Source organism: Alligator mississippiensis, chromosome 9 (assembly GCF_030867095.1).
Source record: "Alligator mississippiensis isolate rAllMis1 chromosome 9, rAllMis1, whole genome shotgun sequence".
NCBI classification, from domain to species: Eukaryota; Metazoa; Chordata; order Crocodylia; family Alligatoridae; genus Alligator; species Alligator mississippiensis.
The window spans coordinates 10,185,161-10,199,765 of record NC_081832.1 but is presented as its reverse complement, the minus strand read 5'-3'; positions in this window follow the sequence as shown (position 1 = coordinate 10,199,765).

Here is a 14,605-nt window from a genome sequence, read left to right as displayed (position 1 = left end):
TATTTTCAGTGGGAAGCTAGTAGGCATTTTGTGTGTCCTAGGAAATGTATTCTACTTAATATCTCTCATAGCTCTCATATTCATTTCAATAAAAATACCTAGATGCCTCCAGAGACGGTGTGTGGCTCACCAGTCATGTCCGTTGGGAATATAAACCATTAGATGCTCAGAAGTCTGCTTTCTTCACCTTGATGGCATAAGGTGTATGGGTCTCAGCTGACCTGAGTAAACTGCTAGATACATGGACCTTCCTCCTCCATAAATAGCCTAGCAACTAGAGCACTTGCCAAGGACATGGGGTACTGGAGATCAATCCTATAAGCTCCAGGGGTCATAGGTTAAGTACAGGTAATCAAAAAGTCCAAGACTGAATCAACTCAGTCTTTGCAGGTTAGTCTAAGCTGCAGAAATTAAACTGAGAAACAACTAGACAGACCTTCACTTTTGATTCAGAAAATGCAGCCACATGCCTGCAGCAGCTCAGGCCAGAAGCTGGGGGCACAAGATCACAGCTCTCTGGTATGTAGCAAGCATGGGCTATGTGTTTGCTTCCTCTTCCTTCTGCCCCAGTCTCTGGGATTTGCAGTCCAGATTCACAGAATCAGGACTGTCTCATTCTAATTTTCACTAGAAATTTCCTTGTGATCCCAGAAAAGAAATTCTTATTCCTGTTCAAAAATGTATTACATCAAAAAATTACCAAACAGCTCTAGTTTTTTGGCTCCATTTATACAAGACAAAATGCACTAGCAAAATAAACAGTGCATATTCAGAGGCAGGTTATAAATCCTTCCTGTTAACGTACTTGTTATATATTTGTTTACCCTGTGCTTTGTCATGAGGAAACTACCTTTATATAAATGGGAAAATAAAAAAAATTGGTTCTCCATATCTCACCCATAAGAGAGGTAAATGGGAAGTCCATAAGAGACTTCCCATTTACTTTAAAGGGGCTTTAGATCCTGGAAACCCCTTTACTGAGAGTTGCATCACTGTCTACATGCTCATTAGTTACTGCACATTTAGTTCAGTGCTTGCTTAATGAAGTACTAACTAAATACAAGCAACTACAGTTACTGCACAGTAGCACTGGCGCACAGTTTTCTTGACGCTTATTTCTCAGTAGCCTAATAATAGCACAATAGGGCATTAGCACAGTTTTTGACCACCAAGCTACTGCACAGTATTATTAGGCTACTGCACACTAAGCATCTCATGTAGGCAAGCCCACTATGACCCTAAAAAATGCCCTCTCAAGTCCCTGAAGCAGGGTCTTCACAGTAATGGGACCTTGGCCCCAAGATGACTTTAATCTTAAAGCACAAAAAATACAGGCCTCCTGTTTTTCTGCTGCATTTCTCTTTAAGACCTTTAAAATAAATCACCAAGTACTTGTATAATATGGGTACAATAAATGAACATGGAGACTGGAAAATATACCTCTCCTCTCCCCCACTTGAGAATAAAGCCAGGCTTCAATCATCACAAACTATATTCTCTATAAATGCTTGCACTTCACTAAGGCATTAATCTTGCAGTGTGGATGGCAGACCATTACCCAGTCATAAGATCCACTTACACTGGCATTATCTGATAGAAACAGTCAAGGAATTGGAATGTGCTTCTATCAGTTTGGTAAAGCGAGAATTCAGATGGGGACTATTGTCACTGTGTTCATTGATTGCCTATTATTAGCCCTCAGAGAATCCATAACTTCAGTGGAACTATCTGTCGCAACATATATAATTACATTTTCCTTTCCTTTTTATTGTGAATGCATGAAAGATGGAAAGTTATATTAAAAGACAGTAGCTCTTGCAAGTGGGAAGGGAAAGAGAGAGAGGGGGGCACAATGATCCACACATACTGGGACTGTGTGAACGCCTATGGGGAAACTATAATGATTTAAAGGTATGAAAAGAAAATGAATTAAGCACTTAGTAGTCAATGCAGAGACTCCCACTTGTTTCAGTGGACTTTCATCAGAACAAGTACACAGAGCAATGGCTAAAATTAAGCATATTGTTCTGTACACAGCAAGCTTCCCCAAGTACCAGTGCTCAATCATTGCACCCTGATAGATTAGCTTGGACACAATTGCCATCCTCTTTTTCTAATGCCTGGTTAACTCCATCACCAACATAGGAGCCCACAACTGCAACTGCCTTCATTATCAGGGGCGCCTCAGTTGTCTCAAGCAAATCACACATTGTGGGCCCCAACTCCCAGTGGAGTTGCTCAGATGAGCAGCACCAGACCTGAAAATTTGGCCATAAAGCTTAAGATTTTCATTAGCATCACAGCGCAAGATCAGAATTAGAGCTGATCCTCTTCCAGAGTCCAATGGCAAAATGGCAGATACTGAAATACAGGCAGTCCTTGGACTTATGACATAATTAGTTCCTGAAAACTTAAGTCGAAACGTTGTAACTCAGAACCATTTTTCCCATAGGAAACAACATTATAAATGGTGATTGGTTCCTGAACCAAGGCCTGATACCCTATTTTCATAAAAAGTAACCCAGAATTTTGTACTCAATCAATTATAAATGAATAATATAGCTACATTGATGCGTTTCTATTGTAAATAGCAATCATATTGATTTGGACGGACTTCTTTGAGATGACTTTGCTGGACTTTTTGAAGGGCTCTTGGTTGGATTTTTTGAAGGGCTCTTGGCTGGAGTCTTCTCAGTAGTACTGGCTGCAGGTTTTTCTGGAGTCTCGTCTGCTTTCTTAAAGAAAGTGTCCAAGCAAGTTTGGACAGATGTTCTCCAGGGACATGGGCGCCTCAGTGAACAAGTTCGCTGGTGTGGCGTCACGTCAGATCGAGCGTTGTAAAGTCAGAACTTTGGATCAAGTGTTATAAAGTCGAAACAGGGTGTCAATTTATAAATGTTGTAAGTGTGAAACATTGTAACTCGAAACGTTGTAAGTCAAGGACTGCCTGTAATTAAGGACACAATCTGTAAATGGTCAAATCCATTATCCAGGCGATAAAAGGCCAAATAGAAGCTCTTTGACTCCCCACAAGTTTAAATGTTACTGAGATTTTTCCGGAGTACATGTAAGATGCTTAAACTAAATGGTTTGTTTGCATCAGATCACAAGCTCTGTACAGATTATTGACTTGACTAGCAAGGAATAAAGCATATCAAATAAGAAATATCAGGGCACATCAGCAAAAATCATATGTAATATTCATTAGAGCAGGGACTGAAAACTCAGAAATTGCCTCTTCCAGGTGAGGACAGTAAGCACTAGGCAAGAAAGCCATGCTTATTCTCACTCAACCATTCTTTCTGGCCTAAAGGGTCTAATTAATCCTCACAAATGGAACAGGAGAGATTAAGAGCCTGCCTCCTCAAATGGAGCCCTCTGCCACTATCTGCTGCTAGGCCTGTGTATGCATTTTTACTTTAGACAGTCACTGACTGAAAAGCAGAAATAACCACAGCAGCAAAGACCAGAACTTATGACCTCCCCTACTAGCTGTGTCATGCCCTCATCAGTAGACCATGGAATCACACTACACCATGCTTGCCTTCAGGCCCTGGCAATCTTGTATCCTTAACTGCTGAGTGGCCCAGCTACAAAAAGTATCAGGAGTACCTTCACATGGCTTATTCTACAGCTGTGATTATGGGACTTTCCTGGAAAAATGGGAAATGTAGGTTCATAGCAGGAAATGGGGGGGAGTAGAACCCAGGTCTCCCAGGGTGAGATTGCTAAACTTTAGACTACTGACAGTGGACACCAGCAACTCCATCTTTGAGATGAAATCACGGTTGTCAGTAAGATTTCAGAGTGCAGACGGAAGTGACAATTTTTGCATCTTTTGTAACTTCTGTCTGTGCTGCCGCCCAGCCTCCATTTTTTTTTCAGAATGGAGGGAGGAAAGGGAGCGGAGGGATTTTGGTCTTGGGTTTTTTCAGCCCGCACTACAGGATGGGTTAGGGGCTCCAAACCACCCTCCAGCACTGGCTGGGGAACCCCTAGAACAAGCTCTCTCTCCTCCCTTTCCTCCCCTTCTGTTCTGAAACAGGGACAGGATGGGAGAGAAGAGGAGCCATTGCTAGGAGAAACCAGCAAGTAGATTCCCCTTCATCCCTGGAACCAACATTGAACTTCAGTTTGGTCCCTGGGGTCATTATTTGCTTTCTGCAAAGCATGCTCAGTTATAGCAAGGAGCTGCACTTCTCTCTGCATCCTCAGTATGAGGTTTTCCTTTCCCTCCCCCTGTGGGCAGTGGCCTATGATCTGAATCGTGACAGAGTTTACTGGGGCTATGATTCAACCAGACCAGTAGTTCCCAACCTACTTAGACTCGAGGCCTCCCTTGATAGATTTAAGACATCCCTCAGAAAATGTCAGATCTTCATTTTCACTTGTTTTTTGGCTACAGAGAAATAACAGGGACATTCTTCTGAGCAAAGACCTCAGGAAGACCCCAAAAGGTCAGAATGGTTTTGACACTATGGGTGCCTATAGGGAAAACTCTGGGTTTATCTTGTGTATCATGTTTTCATATAACAGTACTATCATTTCATGGGACCCTGTATCACCCTTGAAAGGATCGCAAGGCACCCCGGGGTGTTGTAGCACGCTGGTTGAGAACCAGTGGCCTAGACTGAATTGCTTCTGAACATGCACAGAAGCCCAAGTGAAGATACGTAGGGAAGTTTGCAATCTATACTGGAGTGTATATATGTACACTGATGCCAGGCTGGTCTGAAGTACTCTTTGAAATATATGTATCCAAGCTCTGATTAAGTCATACTTGGTTGCCTAAGAACCAATTTAAATCTGGCCTTTAGACTAATTACATTAACACTAAGGCTCCCAAGTGATTTAGATGCTTTGGAGAAATTTCCCCATACCTTCTGCACAATTCTGACAATTTGCTTCCTGTATTTATTTTTGGGGGGGGGGGGGGGGGGTTTAACGTTCCCTAATGAAGGAAAGAAAACAAAAACAAAGATGCCATTATTTTTTTCCGAGAAAATGCAAATCTTCAGCGAACCTTGCTCACACGGCTTCAGCATAATGCAAATAGAAGAAAAGGGTTTAAGTTGTTTCGATTGGACATTATTCATAAAATAATAACAGATGAATGTGCTCCCAGAGTAAAGATATATTATTTCAAATTGGTCCTATATTTAAATATGAAATGAACTGGTGTTTTGTCATGTCAGCTAATGAAGCTGCTGGGAAAATTCTGAGGATGAAAAATAGACAATTAAATGGTTTCTTTGGAAACAAAAAAGGGATTTGCATATCTCTTCATAATGATGAGTTTGCAGTTCTTTGTGTCCCGTGTATCAGCGAAGTGTAAATATAAATCTGTGCCTGAGATCCAGAGCATGTTAGATTATGGGTATAAGGGTTTTTTGTGTTTCTATTGTCATCTGCAAAGACAGAAGCCCCAGGCAGGGAAACAATGAAAAGGTAGCAGGTAGCCATTCCCTTTCATAATAGCAGAAATATAATTCTGTCTAATATTTGGCTTGCCAGAAAAGCACCAATACATGCACATTGTTAGGAGCTCAGAGTTTATTGTCTAGGGCACACACAGTAATGGTAATACATTCCTAAGGCCCAACAGGAGGGACAGCAACTTAATAGCTCCCATCACAAGTTTTAGCACATGCAGGTTGAAAATTAAACTAATCTGATGTCATAATTTTGGCATTTGACACATGCCACTGTCAATTAGTGAAACAGTGACACTTTGCTAGGCCAGCTGGACTGTACTTTATGTTACACACTGTCTGTCACAGCAAGGTAAAATGTAAGGAAATCAGAAAAGACGTGGGTTGTTATTCCTTAATTATGGTACAGTATGTTGTAGGGGACCCAGTGCAGATCTGTGTTCATGAACAGCAGGAACTTTAACAGACATCTAGCAAGAAACAGTCTTTACCCTGAAGAACTGCCAATATAAACAGAGAAAGAGCAAGAAGATGCAGACACATGAACTGACTTGCTCAGAGTAGGATAGCAAAGCAGAATCTGTTGGTAATAGGACCCATCTCCTGAAACCTAGTTCAAAGCCCTATCCACTGGATTATTCTACTTTGTGCTGATCACAAAGGATAGGTGAACACTCTTGTGTGATGTGTAGGAGAACTTACTGGGTTAGCAGTGCCATAGCCACATTAATGTCTAAGATCATTCTCTTTTGTGCAAAGAATTGGAGATCCCTACCCCAGAAGAACCCACCATTGCCTAGAGTGCACTCGCTGGCAATGAAAAGAAGTCCCACAGGGAAGTCAGCTAGTGCAGCTGGAAAATTTTGAGTTTCTAATAAACATTTCCATCCTTATTTGGGATGCAACTAAAACACAAACCCTAAACTTCAGTTTTTCATGGGACAAATTAAAAATGAATCTGTTTCAGGTGAAATAGATTCAAAAAAGGATTGGAAGCCAGGTTCAAAAGAGCATTCGTGCAGGATCATTCCATCAGTGTGTATTAAATACCATAGTTAGGAGTGCAGCTTATAAATTAGGACCTGTCTAAGCCTCTGAATGCTAAAAGATGTGAAGGAAGAGGGCTAGGGGACAGATAAATCTGAATAAATACTCTTTCCCTTAGCATCCACCCTCTGCCAATACGAGCTACAGAATACTGCAATAAATGAACCCATGGCCTGACTTAGGAGGGTTTACTGTGTTCTGAACTAAAATGGACATTTGTGGCTTGCTGCCCACTCATCTTCCTAGAGGCAGGCAGTTGGGCATCTTCATTTCAATGATCTTAACAAACATTTGAAAAAAATATCCATAAAATAAAGGGTTTATTTAATCACTCCAGTGAATAATTCGTCTTCTAGCATCATACCTGAGTACAGGTCTTCAGGAAAAGTCTCATAGAGCATTTGATGGTTTTTCTTGATATTATCAGGCCTAGGCTTTGGGCCCACTGAACTGGCAGAAAGAGAATGCTGGATGTGAAGCAACTTCCAAAATACCTTTAAAACTATGATGCTTTTGTCTACTGGGCCTTGGGCTGGGGAGCATGACCATAGCCCTCACCAGTTTTATTCAATGAAGGCTAAGGCTTTGCATGGTATTCCAGATAAGACATCATATCACAAAACACACTTCCACACAATCTAAAATGTTATTGAGACAGTTTTTAATCTCTTATAGGGGTTTTACACCATTCTTACTCTAACAACTTCAGTGGAGTTATAACAATCTCATTTCCTTCTATGACCAGGTGACATATCACCTGGACAAAAGGGAAGAGGTTGATGTCATATATTTGGACTTCAAAAAAGCCTTTGACCCGGTGTCCCATGATGTCCTCATGGAAAAATTGGGCAATTGTGGCTCGACTACTCCACAGTCTGATGGCTAGGGAACTGGCTCTGAGGTTGGACCCGGAGAGAGGTAGTTGACAGAACCGAATCAACATGGTACTTGGTGACTAGTGGTGTCCCCCAAAGCTCTGTTCTCGGACCTGTGCTCCTTAATGTCTTCATAAATGACCTGGACACTGGTGTCAAAAGCGGACTGGCTAAGGCTTGCAAGGTGGGCGAATGAAAACCCTGATGGCATTCAATATAGAGAAAGCATATGGCATTCAATGTGCAAGGTGCTCCACCTCGGGAATAAAAACCCGCATCACACTTATAGGCTTGGCAATGCTACACTCGCTAGCGCTATGACCGAAAGAGACTTGGGGGTTATGATTGACCACAAGATGAATATGAGCCACCAATGTGATACAGCAGCTGGTAAAGTGAGCAAAACTTTGGCTTGCATCTACTGACGCATCCTAAGCGAGACCCAGGATGTCATCTTCGCGCTGTACTCGGCTTTGGTGAGGCCACAGCTGGAGTACTGCATCCAATTCTGGGCTCCACACTTTAGGAAGGACATGGAGAAGCTAAAAGAGTCCAGAGGAGAGCCACATGCATGATCAGAGGGCAAGAGAACAGGCCTTATGAAGAGAGGCTGCGAGCTATGAGACACTTCAGCCTGGAGAAGCGGAGGCTCAGGGGTGACATGGTGGCAGCCTATAAGCACATATGGGATGTACATCAGGATCTGGGGGAACACCTGTTCACCAGAGCACCCCAGGGGATGATAAGGTCCAACCGTCACAAACTCCTGCAAGACTGTTATAGGCAGGACACAAGGAAAATCTTCTTTACTGTCCGAGCCCCCAAGGCCTGGAACAGACTCCCCCCAGAGGTGGTGCAAGCACCTACTCTGGACGTGTTCAAGAAACATTTGGGCGTTTATCTTGCTGGGATCCTTTAACCCTACTTCACTTCCTGCCCCTTCGGCAGGGAGCTGGACCCGATGATCTTACGAGGTCCCTTCCAGCCCTAATGTCTATGAAATAAATAGCAGGATAGATAAACAAACTCTTCATGCATCCACACTTACCCCATGGTAAGTGAAAGCTAATCTGTGATAACCTGGATGTCGGTGAAACCTGCCAACTTTACTGCGACTTTGTTCTCATTTACCAACTGTCTCCAGGCCAGTGAAGGCACAGAGACAGTTACCATAGCACAATTTATTGGTTTATTTTTTATTGTTGGTTGTTTATTTGCAGGATCAAGTCTCGTTTCCTCATTTGCTCTACCTGAAATATCTACCTGATAGAGATTCCCTAAACCTACTGGGATTTTGAAAAGTGCTTGAGCAGCTTAAATGTTGAATTCCATTTTCATTGGGAGCAAGACATCCAAGCTTTTGAAAATCCTTCTTGATGTTTATCGACATCAACATGTACCCAAAAGATTTAGGAAAATCTGACCCTCGGACCCAGAATAAAGAGCAAACGTCACGGAAACATGACACAACCAATAGTATGAGCGCATGCAAATACACAAATCTCTTGACTTTGGAAACAAATGGCTTATTCAGAGCACCACATTAATTATAACTAGTTTTTAACTACACATACATAATAAGCATTTTGCAGATGCAGAATATAATTAGACATGTGCCAGGTGGCTGATACCTACTACCCACATCTCACTCTGCACAGCAGGGAAACACTGGAAATGCATTCAGATCTCTGCAGTGCATCCTGCCCTCCCAACAATGTTAGGTGTTAGCATTCAAATGAGGATTTTATGCAGATAGCAAGTTTTAATAAAGCTAGTTAGTGCCAATGTGCTCATTTTTCAAATTTTTAATTTGGCTGGTGGTTGTGTCTCTTATATTTACCTTACAACAAGTCAGATGCTACATTCTTCTAATAGTTGGGTTTGGTTTGGTTTTTGTCTGAGATTGCTGAATCAAGCCCCTTTAAAAATATACCAAGTAACTGGAAGTACACAATTGGCGTTTTAAGAAATATTTAAGTATCACAATTTAAGCTTTGAAAACAGGTTGGCTAAATCTGACTGAACCTAATCCCATGTCTGTTGAATGAAACAGAAGTCTTTCCATTAATTCTAGTGGGTATTTAGACTAGACTAACCATTTTGTTCCTGTTCCCTGCTTGTATCCTCCATGTTGTGATGATCTTTAAAACCACTGAGAATCGGTCAATAATGTAAAAGCCTGTTTTTGACATTTAACTTATTTGCTTCAGTCTCTGAAACTGCCATCCAAACACAGCATATTCACAGATAGGTGCAAGTTAGTTGGTAATCAAGTGAATCCAGATGCAAAATGTGTATTGTCACAGAAATTAAGTCCCTGAGTTGTATGAAGATCAATGCTAAGCAGTTTGCCAAGGTCACAGAGCCAGAGCCAGGAAGAAAACACTGGTTTTTTGGCTCTCATACTTTTGTGCTAACCACAAGACCAGCCTCCCTACTTGGAAGCAGAAGCATCGCAACTGCTTTCATTCAGGCCTCCGAGACAGAAACTGTAAGACCATGCAGATCTACTGACCTCTTGACTTCTTCACCTACTGCCAACTTCACAGGTTGTGCAGCTCTTGTCTCTTTGAACTGACTTCTAGCTCTGCAGAGACTGTGATATCTATCTAATTTGCTGCCAGCTCCTCAGCTTCTAGCCTGCTGCCAACTGTGTCTGTTGGCATGAAAATCCCTATCTTTGGGAAAAAATGCATAATATCAAAAGTGTTAACCAAAGGGCAAGGGAGAAATATTGTAATGAATTTGTGTTTTAATTCAAACCGAGGAGAACAATTTCTATCTACAATGAGCATCACCCTTTTCTGAGCTTTTAGAAGCTGTGGGTAAATTGGCACCTGTAAGTACCTGGGGATGACAAGTCAGTTATTTAAGATTAAGCATCTGTATAAACCATGGAAAATAAATTCCAGCTTCAGAAGCAGTTTTTTTGTAGCATGTGATCTCTAGTGGATCTACTTTAACTGCTGGCAAACATTCAGAGCATGTCTGGCTATGCAAAAGGTACTTGAGTACCTGCGGCATCAAATCAACCCTCTCTCAACAAGAAACATCTCCTGAAGTTTTGAAAGCCACGGTTTAAAACAATAAACAAAGAAACACAAAGTAGCTTATTTGCGAATGTGGGATATGTTTTTGTAGTTGATATTTGCTAAAAAATTATTTTGGTCCCCAAAGACATTTCTAGGAGGCATAAAGGAATCTTTGCTGCCAAAAAGCCATTCTGTGTTCAGTTTAATGTACATTCTTGCAAAGGAGAGAAAGACTGTATGTGCTCTCACCAAGATTTTTTTTTCCTTTTTTTTGACTCATAGCATAAAATTTCAGTAATTAGGGCTGAATTTAAGGAATTGCTGTTTATGAATAAAAGAGTATAACCCTTGTGTTACAGATTTCAAACAGATCTGAGACCTCTGATATCAAAGTTTTGTTTGGGTCTTATTAAATGACTTAAAAATTATTTAAAAATTAAATCACTCCAGATGCTGTCCAAGAATTATATGCCAAGAGGTATTATTTTAATTGTTTGGTACAGACCCTAGATACCGTTGGCTGTGTAGAGAAGATGGAATTCAATTGGCTATCTTTTCACATAGTTTATACGAGCCAAATTCACCTTTAATGCATATGCAACTCCTCTTGAGAAAAGGATTTGACCCCCTGGTTTTAAGTAGGAGAAAAATGTGTAATGAAAAAGAAAAAAATAAATAAATGCCTGACAATTTATTCAAAAGATGGAAAACAAAAAACTTAAATAGCAGTTAGGTTATATTGCTAACAAGTTTGTTAGGATGGAAATGAATAATGTATTATTGTTAGTTTTTCTACTGATAAAACAAGTGTTTCTACAGTTGAAATATTTCACTAAAATATCAAGTTACTGAAGGCATTTTTCCTTTTCACTGGTCAGTTTTTATCTTCTATTCTGGTTTCTTTTATTTCCTTCATCCTGCGACGTGGTCACCTGAATGCTAGCAGATTACAAGACAAAAAAGTCTTCTGGGTATTTCCTCTCCTTTAACTCTGCTTTAGTACCAGAAGGTTTATGTTACCAAAGAACATGCTGGCCTGATATGTGCAAGGAGCCCTAGCAACGTATACATTAATTAGGATTAATGATATGAGTCATGGGAATAGCATTTCTCCACATGGCAGCCTCTGCAGATGCTACCATAAGGCTCAGTCTGACACTTTGAAAATCAATGGGAGACTTTCCATTGACATGCATGGCCACTGGATCCATCGCCTTGATGAGATTTACCTGCAGATCTTTGTGAGATAGCATTCACACACAAAGGAACATTAGAATGACCGGACTGGTCAGACCAAGGATCTGCCTGCTGCACTCCTGTTCACATAGCCAATACCAGGTAGCTCCAGTCAGCCATTCTCATAATCAGAGTCTTAATCTGCCTACCCATGACTGAGACAATAGTGACACATATAATAGGAGAAAATATTATCCTGCTCCCCTGCCAATTATTTGTTTTTGGCCTTAATAGTGGCAATAAGAATAGTGCGCTAAGATTAATATCATTGACCAAATGAACATAATTATGTTTTACTCTCTTTTCTACTGAGAAATGCATCTTTTATTCAGGAGCAAAAACTCAGGAGATTAAATCAGTACTTCAACACTACATCCCTCTCACCTTCAAAGTTGAATTACAGACTCCCAAAAAGTGAAGGTATAGTAATATTTTAATTATTTTTAATTACACAACAACAAAAGACATTCCAGACTGATGATTACCTTATGGCTAATTATCAACCACAGTATTATCTTAAGAAAGGCTTTCAAATGTTAATCAAAATAAAAATGAATATAACAGAAAAGCAGAGAAAGGAGCCTAAAACAAAGAATGAAAGAACATGCAAAATCCTTAAAAAAAGGATTAAGGATGGGTTGTTGGTGTTGGATCATGGCCAAATTCATCTTTAGCTGAAAGTATGCTCTAGAATCAAATATTACCCTCAATCTTTTGGAAAAAATGTATACAGTTCTTCCACCCCTTCCAGGCGTATGCTGTACTATACTTTGAAACCTCCTAGCCTACAACTTTGTATACTCTTCCTAAATGTTTAGGTCAGTCTTTAAATAAAGAACTGAACAGCTACAAAATTCAATTAGTATTTTTAAAAAGAAGAACTTCAGAGTTAAACCTAAGTGTAAGCATATGCTTACACTTCTGCTACACACCACCAAAAAAAAAATCTTGTTTTCTCTAAGTATAAAGAGTGTTTATCTGCCCACCAGTGATTCTGATATTTTGTTACCTCACTTTTTTTCCCTGTTTCTGAGGCAGATGGGATGTTTCCTTACCTTACTATCAATATAACTTCTTCCAACAGGAATATGCAACTTCCAAAAACGTCCTGAAGTGTGACAGAGTCCCTGGACTGGATTGTGGTTTTGTGCTTCAAACACGGGGCCAGAACTCACGGCTCTGCTATGTGGTTGCAAATCTCACCCTCTCTCGTCCCTAGCAGGCTAGTGCTCAGGTTTGTTCTGGAGCTAATAAGCAACTGATTCCAGCCAATACCAGGCACGTCTACACGTGCTCATTTACTGCGCAGTAACCAAAATTACTGCTCAGTACAGGCATGCGTCTACATGTGCATACCTGTACTGCACAGTAGGGGTGTGCGGAGTGGGAAGTATTTGATTTGAATTCGGCCCAATTTGGGGACAGTGATTCAATTCGCTGATTTGGATCAGTGTCCCAATTTAATTTGGTCGAATCTGAAAATTCAATTCTGATTTAGACAATCAGCGATTCAGCCATAGACACAGCTTTATATGTGTTGTGTACATACCTGGAGACACCAGGCAGGGCTAGTGAACACTGAGATGGTGGGGCAGATGAAGCATCCCACAAGAGCGCAGGGTGGTCACCCACGTGCTTGGCAGCAAACCCAGAAGTGGACCAGAAGTACTTCCGGTCCACTTCCAGGTTCGCTGCTGAGCAGGTGGGAAACCTCCCCCCCATGCCTCCCCGGCTTGGCGATTGGCCATGAGGGGCCCCTGCGTTCCCCCCCAGACCCAGAAGGAACCAGACACTGAGTCAGTGGGCCAGGGGAGTCCCCCGCACACTCCACAGTGGACCCAGAAGTAGACCAGAAGTACTTCTGGTCCACCTCCAGGTCTGCTGCTGAGCACACGGGGAACTCCTCCATGCTCCCGTGGGATGATCTATCCACCCCATCATCTTAGTGTTCATGAACTGCACCTGGTACCTCAAGGTACGTAGAAAAACCGTATAAAGCTGTGTCTATGGCCAAATCATCGAATCTCTCCGAACCTGTCTGATTCAATTCAGGGGCTTCCGATTTGATTCAGAGAGATTAATGGGTCTCCTGATTCAATTCTGATTCAGAGATTCAACTGCTGAATTGGGCCAAATCTCCTCTGAATCGAATCAGTGGCCAAAGCTTCACACAGCCCTACTGTGCAGTAAATATGGTGACTAATGGTGATTTGATCATAAATTTGATACCTGCATCATGCAGGTACCAAATTTATGCCGGATTAGTTACTGCCCAGTAACACCCATGTAAGCAACTTACTGCACAGTAACACTGTGTGTGTGGACTGGCTTGGGACTAACGTGGGTCCCAAGTCAGTCTACACACAGCGTTAATCTGCTTTAAGGCCTGCACGTATAGACACTGGCCTATTCCTGTTTACTGCACAGTAAATTTAAGCCAGTGTAAATGCACATATAGACATGTCCACAGTGAATTTAAAACCCACTCTGCCATTCTGTGATTGAGCTGATGAACTATACTGCTCACATCTGAGCTCTGAGCATCTTCATTTAGCAGGGCACACTGTATGCAAACAGGAAGGCACTGATGAATTTATTCCTGTCTCAAAAGGTGTAAGATTGGCAGCCGTGGAGTGGCAAATCTTTTTATCTCTGATTTAGCATAGCACTTAGAATTTGATTAAGTCCCTCCTTATTCAGAAAGCACCTAAAAATGTATTTAACTCTGATTGAAGTCAATGGAAGTTAAGCAAATTAAAAAGTACCTCTGCTTTGGTGAGGATTTTATCCACAGAACAAAAAGAGGAGAAACAGTGCAAGTTTTGCTCCCACTTACCCACTAAGAAAGAATACCACCAAGGCTGAGATGGTAGGTAAGACCCCATCCCACAGCCCTGGTTTGACAGAGCACAGTAAATGAATGCTTTCTCTACTCGGTACCAATTACAGCAGTACCTGTGATAGTGCTATCAAGCACACGTTC